Raw genomic sequence first — 7,905 nt, 5'->3', positions numbered from 1 at the left:
ACTATCTCGTCTCGAAAATGTGCTGTAAAACTGGTGTCTCAACTCGAAAAATGCATATTTCTCTATTGGAAGAGCCGTGTCTCGACTCGAATTTTGTCAGGAAAATCCTGTCTCAACTCGTCTCGTGCGCATTCCGAGCAAGTACCCCTCCCTTACTTGTAAATATACACTCTCTAAAATCAGAAGCAAACAGTGAAAATAGCAACACTTTCTGAATATTTCTGCCGTCATGTTTCCGTTTAGGGCTTAAGAGAAAGCGGAGTTTAGCAAAAGCAATACTTTAACTCGATTTTCTGAAGATTGTAGGCAAAGGATTTATCAAGCAAAGTAATATATCATTTTTCCAGTCAAAATAGGGGAGAAATTAGAGACTAGGAGGAGAGAAGAACCCGAGACCAGATACTGAGCATTTCCAGGGTGATTCCTCATTCACCCACAGATGCCTAAAGGCTTTTAGAAACTTTAAATTTAATTCAAATGTACCGGTAGTTATTTGTGCACCCCCGGTCAGAAAATCCTGAATCCGGCCCTGAATATTTTATAACTATATTGTGGTATTTTAACTTACAGTTTATTTTTTAATCTTTCTCCAATTCTAAACAGAGCCACTCTTCTATCACGCGATCGCTTCAGGTTTATAACCTTAAGCGGAAATTCTCATTGCATGTCCACAAAATCAACATTGGATTGCTTTTTATTCTTTGTGTTTTATATTACGACCAGACGAGTCATTGGTCACGACGTGATGTAGTATATAGGTCAAGGTTTGCAATGTATTTTGCGGAAGTGCATGCAATGATTTTGAAGACCATCTGTCAGAAAATAAAGGAAAAATGGGGAAGTTCTGTTTTATTTCATACATTCTTATATTGTCCCTTGTAATGTCATCTGTATGTTACAGATATCACATAACAATTCTCTTGATTTTCTTTTTTCCCTCGAAACATGATAGTGCCGAGATTGTACCACTGCTAATGGTATTGTAAATGTGAGAAGTTCTATGTTCGCTCCCTTGATCTAATTGTCTAACCCTTGGTCACACTAATATATGAAAATATGTTGAATTTCTTGGGCTTCCCATACTGAAATTAGAGTCGTACTGTCATTTAATACATGGGGGCGCGGTGGCTCTGTGGTAGAGCGTTCACTTCCGGTGCTTAGGGTCCCTGGTTCGATCCCAGCTCGCGCCGTGTGGACTTTGTGGTGAGCAAACACCATACTCGTGGGTTTTCACGGGGTCTTCCATTTTCTTTATTTCATTCATTTCTCACCGTCTCCTTTAGCCTAACCGGCATAACGTGAGACTTAAAACTCAAAGATTTCACTTGATTTCATTTTTTTTGTCATTTAACCCTTTCACTGTGGAAGGCGACGGAAAAAAATTCCCTAACCTGCGAATGTCGATTATAGTCGACGTGTTAAAATTTGTCTGTATCTTGAGTTTGTCGATTGTAGTCGCCAAAGGTTTTCTGTGTGATTTCTATTGTTTATCGAAAACAATAGAACACAAACAAAAATGAACGGTACAACTTTGGCGACTACTCTCGACAAAGCCAAGATACGGACAAACAAAGTTTAACACGTCGACTATCGTCGACATTCGCATGTTAAGGAAATTTGGTTCTGTCGACAAAAGTCGACTTCCTCTGTGAAAGGGTTAATACGATTATATCATGCGACTTAATTGTTCTTGTTCTAAGCCTGAGATGTAGTATTTATTTATTTATTAATTTTTTTTAACAATCACCAGATACAGCTCAGAGGCCATTTTATACTGGATATCCAACAACAACAATAACAACAACAATGGAAAGGATTTGGGAAGGTATCGGCCAGGGTCTGTTTAGTACGTAGGCCTACTATCCCGGCATTTGCCTGGTAGGACTGAGGAAAACCCTGGAAAACCTTATTCAGGATGGTTGACAGCGGGAATCGAACCCATTATCTCCCAACGCCCTACCACTTGAGCTACTTCGCAATTAGGAAAACAGTGCGAAAATCGTTTTTCAAAATGATCACTCTTGTCTTGTATGGATTCAATTTCAGGTCATTTACCCATTATTTTAGAGCGTTTTCCATTGAAATATTTGCTTCTGTCTTTACCAAAAAATTCGTAAGATTGTCTGGCAATTTCATTTTTCGACTATGGACAATAACTTATTGTATTATATATACTTTTTACATGGTTAATTAATAGGAACAATTTTTTTACATACTATTTATTAATACTTAAACAATATTCCATAACACAATGTAGCATACTATCTCAAACCTGCCTGTCATCCTCCTACACAGTGTTGCTAGATACATTTATTACAATACGTATACTACTAATGTTGCCAGTCAATACACTACACATATTGTTCAGTGGATTTTATTGAACGGCCAATCTGTTTGAAATAGAAAGTCCAAAGCACCGATCTCACCTCTCCGTAGAGTCAGTTTTGCAGTGTGATGCAACATCTTCTTGGAAACTAATTTTACCTTTTAAACAGAATTCAAACTACTGCTTAATCGTAGCTGATAAATCATTTCTTGGTAAACCTTGGCAGATTTTAACTTTTTTTTCAGGGAGACGAGAGTAGAAATGAAATGGATTTATCACAGAAATTTCCCACCAAATCATGATACAGTCAAAATGGCGAGAAGTACCGTTCTCAAGATCATTTGGAGCTTTCTTCTAGGGCTTTAAAGAGCCTCTGGCATAAATTCTGTCTATTTGTCATTGAAGATCTTTTCAGTAATGAAAAAAGCAAATGAGGTTCATTTTACATTGGGAAAGTACGATAGACCTCCAAACCATGCAGACTCAATATTTAAAGCACGAGATCTCTCACTCTTAGTAGTAACAGTCGGTCATTATAGACTGAAATAAGTAGACATTATAATGTGAATATCAAAATATCCTAATTAATTGGATTTTAAATAATATATCAAGGGTACATATGGTAGAGTCTACTGTTTAAAGCTTGATTTGTATTCGATTTGTATTTGTTTTGTATTTGGATGGTAGTTGAGGTTGGGATTTAGTGTTCCTTTTAGCTCCTGGGCTATATATGAAACATGGGCCTACAACTTAACGTGAGGTTTGAACCAAATTAACTCCCGAATGGTATTGAACCAGTAGCATAGGGAAGGGGGCAGAGGGGCCGGCCCCCCAAAGAGGTCCGACAATGTACTTTGGTACTTTGATGTTTGTAATTTTTAAATATATTTTTATATTTATATATTTTTTGTTTGTCATTTTTCTATATGTACATATAACAGCACTTGCCCCCCCCCCAAACACACATCCTGACTACGCTACTGTATTAAACCCGGGTCTCCGCGTCATAGACACAGATACTAACCATATTGCCAGAAAGCAGCTCAAGTTTTGTATTCGAGACACGTTCCACTATCTCGAATATAGCCCAGAATTACGTGCGAGAAGAAATGTAAGTTAACTACTTGGCCACAATGGAGTACATGAATGTTAAAACGAAGGAAAAAGAAAGACCTTCTCTAATATGTCTGTTCACTCTACTGTTAGTTGTAAAATATATGTAACGAAAGACAATGACATAATGGGTCGTCAGTTACACTGAATATCATATATTTAGTTTTTGAAAGTTGATGTTTAATAATTGAAATGACATGAAATCTTCTAGTTTAACGTTCCACAATTATGCATTTTAGTCTAAGGTTGAAATTTTAATACATTATTTTCTAACTAGTAATTTACTATAAGTCTTTCTGTAGCAGATAGTTATTACACTGTTTATTAACTATCCTAAAAAGTTTTATGTCATATTCGTATAACAGCATTTTTTCATTTTTTTTTTCTTTCGGGTAAATCATTCAAAAATAGAGAGAAAGAAAGTGGCCCAACTAGAAGTTTCTGAGGTATTCTCTTCCCTATTTGACTTGATTAGATGTTACGTTGCCAATTTTTACTTTAAAAGTTTCATTTGATAAGTAGATTTTACAACATCTAATGAACGTTGGGAATAGACCAATGTTTGATAACTTATTAAGATGTAATTTGAGATCAACTGAGTCAATATAAGAGATAATAATAATAATAATAATAATAATAATAATAATAATAATAATAATAATAATAATAATAATAATAATAATAATAATAATAATAATAATAATAATAATACCTATATTTGAATAGCTGCCAATAACATATAGCTAAGATTATTTTTAGGGAGCAGTGAGGGAGCTATTCGTGTTGAGTTGAGTTGATTTTGGGTTTAACGTCCCGTTCAGCAGCGAGGCTATATGAGACGTGGACCTACTGATTAGCGTGGAATCCAAACCACATGGGCTTCCGCCGGGAATCGAACCCGGGTCTCCCATGCCAAAGGCGCGTACGGATCTATTCGTGTTCAACACACTGAGCGATAATTAGTTTTCTTTATAGTGCGTTTTCTTTACTTCTTAAAGTGAAAATGCTTTTCAACATTTTTTTTTTTTTTTTAAGTTTTAACATATGTTAATCATGTTTCGAGTCCAAGGGACAATAATAATAATGAGCTAAATTAGTGTTAAATTCAGACTTTTGTACAAGAGGGGGCAATGAAAATTTAACGGCAGGGGGCTTTGTCCTAGATTTCAATAGAACAGCAGAGCTCCTTCGTGGCTAAGCGGTTAGCGTGCGCGCCTTTGGCGTGGGAGACCCGGGTTCGATTCCCGGCGGGAGCTCATGTGGTTCGGATTCCACGTTAATCAGTAGGTCCACGTCTCATATAGCCTCGCTGCTGAACGGGACGCTAAACTAAATCAACTCAACTCAATAGAACAGCAGGAATTTGTCGCAACAAAACTCGCGACTTGTTGCTGTCTGGTCGGTTACAGTAACCAAAATATTGCCGTTTTTCCCTAACTAACGTTGTGAAGCGTTTGTGTGCGTCTGTATCTAATTTCCAAGCTTTTATTTAACTTCGACTTTATACGAGAACACGATTTGTTGATTAGAACAATTAGCTTGAGCAAAAAAAATACTAATTTTCATTAAAATACAAAAAAAAAAATCTTTGCTTTTAAAATGTTTATTTCCGAAAGAACTAAACAGAAAAACGAAAATATTTCAATGCATGTACTCAGGGGTGCCCATCCCCCCCAAAGCTGATGGCGCACTCCCCCCCAAAACTAATAATCTCTTCCCTCCTCAAAACTCAAGTCCTCTAAAAACAATTGCCCAGTGTAGCAGTAGTTTTTATAGTACTAGTAATTGTTATTTTTGTTGTTGTTTTTATTTCTTGTAGTAGTATTATAGAATGCTTGTAGTAGTGGTAGGGGCAGTAGTAATTATAAAAATGGCATTACTTTTATTAGTAGTCTTGGTAGTGTACAATACTAAATATGTTCTATAAGGATATTGAAGGGTATAAAAACTTCTACACACTGCGTATGACACAGGTATTCTTTTTTACAATTAGTAGTATTATTTTTTTTCTTTACAAAATATTGATATAATTTCCTTGTACATGAAAAGTAAGACGCAAGTTACAAGTTATTGAGTTTGATACCAAAAGAAAATGTTATCCTCGAAATTAGCCTACAAAAAGAAGTGATATCAAAAAAAAAAAAAAAAAAAAAAAATTCCTGTCAAGGAGCCAAGTACGAGTGGCCTTAAAAAGAATTGAAATCACAAAAATAGGCGCCAAATTCTGGTGGACAACAGTTACAAACACTCACTGGCTCACTTCAAATTTAGATTTGAAACTTGGCTGTTGTTTCTATGGTTACCACTAGCTCACAATTATGTCAAACTACTTTATAATGTTCAACAGACAACATAGGCAAGTTTCAAATCTAAATTTGAAAGTGATTCCTTGAGTGTTTGTAACTATTGTTCACCAGAACTTGGCGCCATCCTTTCATATAGCAACTTGCGCGGTACTTCATTCATAGAGTTTCTAAGCAGGGGGTAGGGGGATTCATTCTCGAGATTTAAAAAAAAATCGCATCGTGTTCCAATGTTATTCTGACGACAGCAAAATTACTTATTCGACATTAGAGTAAAATTCTTCCCCAATTTTTTTATTCCCCCCAATTTTTTTCTCGATGGCACAACTTGCGCCATTCATCCCTCCTGTGGGCGGCTCTTCTCTCTTAAAACGAACCAACCTTTCCTTTCATACGGCTACTTGCGCGGTACTTCATTCATCGAGTATCGAAGCAGGGGGTACGGGGTTCACCCCGGAAATTTTTTGAAAATTAGCTTCTCAAAATCGTGTTTTAATGCTATTCCGACAGTAAAATTGCTAGTTCGAAAGTAGAATAAAATCCCCCCCAAAGTTTTTCTCAATGGCGCAGCTTGCGCCATACATCCCCCCTGTGGGCGGCCCTGCTAGACATTCTAGGGAGCATATCAATTCTAGGGGGTTATCGCCCCTTGAACATGCCTGAATTCAACACTGAGCTAAATAGTTTGATGAAGAAAGTTAGAGTGAATGGGAGAACCCTACGAAAACTCACGCAAACACCATTTGTCAAACACAAAACTAACACAAGTTTTGTACCAAACGTTATACTCTTCTTATAATCTCGGAAACACGCTGGCTATAGAGGTAGAGAGAGCACTTATCTCTGTTGCGTGGGGTCCCTGATTCGATTCCGGGAGAAGTAAGTTTGTGGTGGACAATGTTGTGTCTGTGGGTTTTCTCGGGATACTCCCGTTTCCTCCCACATCCTCATTTCACCAATTCTTCCATCATTATTGATTTGCCTCGATCATTCGTCTCCCTTAGCTAAACAGGCATAAGCGTAGGACGTTAAACCGAAAGATTTCATTTCATTTTCATTTTCTTATAATCTCTGATGGATAGAGATAAAATGAGGCACAGATGACTATTGTGCTGCCAAAATGTCTTGAGCCGTGGCAAAAATGCGAACTAAAGTTCACACCCTCACACACCCTTGCGTTGAGCCAATAAGGGTTCAGCTGTTGCTAAGCGAGTGGAATTCATTCAGACGATAGCAGCGCTTGCAACGGAAGACTAGGGATCAAGTCAATGCGGTATAATAAAATAGTCGAAATTTCACCTAAAGTTTATTCAAGGAACGGTCAGTACCTTATGTAAACAAATACACGTGGTGATTGTTCGATTTTATTGGTTAGAGCCTTAGAACACCCATGCGGTAGAAGAAAATAGTCCTTGCTTATAAGGCTCAATACCAGAATTCCTTACAATTAGTCAACAAACAACACAGAATACGCATGCATTGAAAATGGTTTTGACCCAACTTTAGCGCGAATCACAGTTAACAATATGGTCACATGCGGGGAATAAGTAAAACATCGACAGGGTACAAGCACGTGCTTCTCGAAAGAAGCGCTGACCGATAGCCAATCATCCGATGGCTGGCGGAGTAATACAATTCTGCAATGTTTACATCAGGATCAGAAGGTTCGTTGAATGAACTTTAGATCCTAATTATTGTTTTCAAAGTAGGCAATCATCTCCAGCAGGCCGATAGTCAGCCCAAAAATGTAAGGTGTGGGGCTGGTAGAAGTTAGGGGTGGCGATCCGACAATATTATAGTTGATCACCATATTATAGTTCATTTGCCATAAAAATAAATTTACAAGACTCAGATTCAAAGACGAAATATTAACTGACATAGATGATAGTGAAAGTAGTGTTGAAGACAAGCGTTTAGCATTTCCACTGGAAAAGTTAAAATGTAAGTAATTTAGTAGCTATATATACTTCTAGGATGCACAGTCAAAATTCTTGAGTTTGCTGGAATAGTACATTTACATTGTGTCATTGTGTCAGTATGTGTCATAATCTCAACTGGAGGAAGAGCGAGAAAACGGAAAGGGGAGTCCAAAATCCGGCAACACCGCGCGGAATATCGTGCTCCATTGGCCACTGCCCGTGATGCTTTACATCTGAAACACAC

This window comes from Thermobia domestica, chromosome 3 (assembly GCF_964235325.1).
Source record: "Thermobia domestica chromosome 3, izTheDome1.hap1.1, whole genome shotgun sequence".
NCBI lineage: Eukaryota > Metazoa > Arthropoda > Insecta > Zygentoma > Lepismatidae > Thermobia > Thermobia domestica.
Note: the sequence above shows the minus strand (reverse complement) of the source record.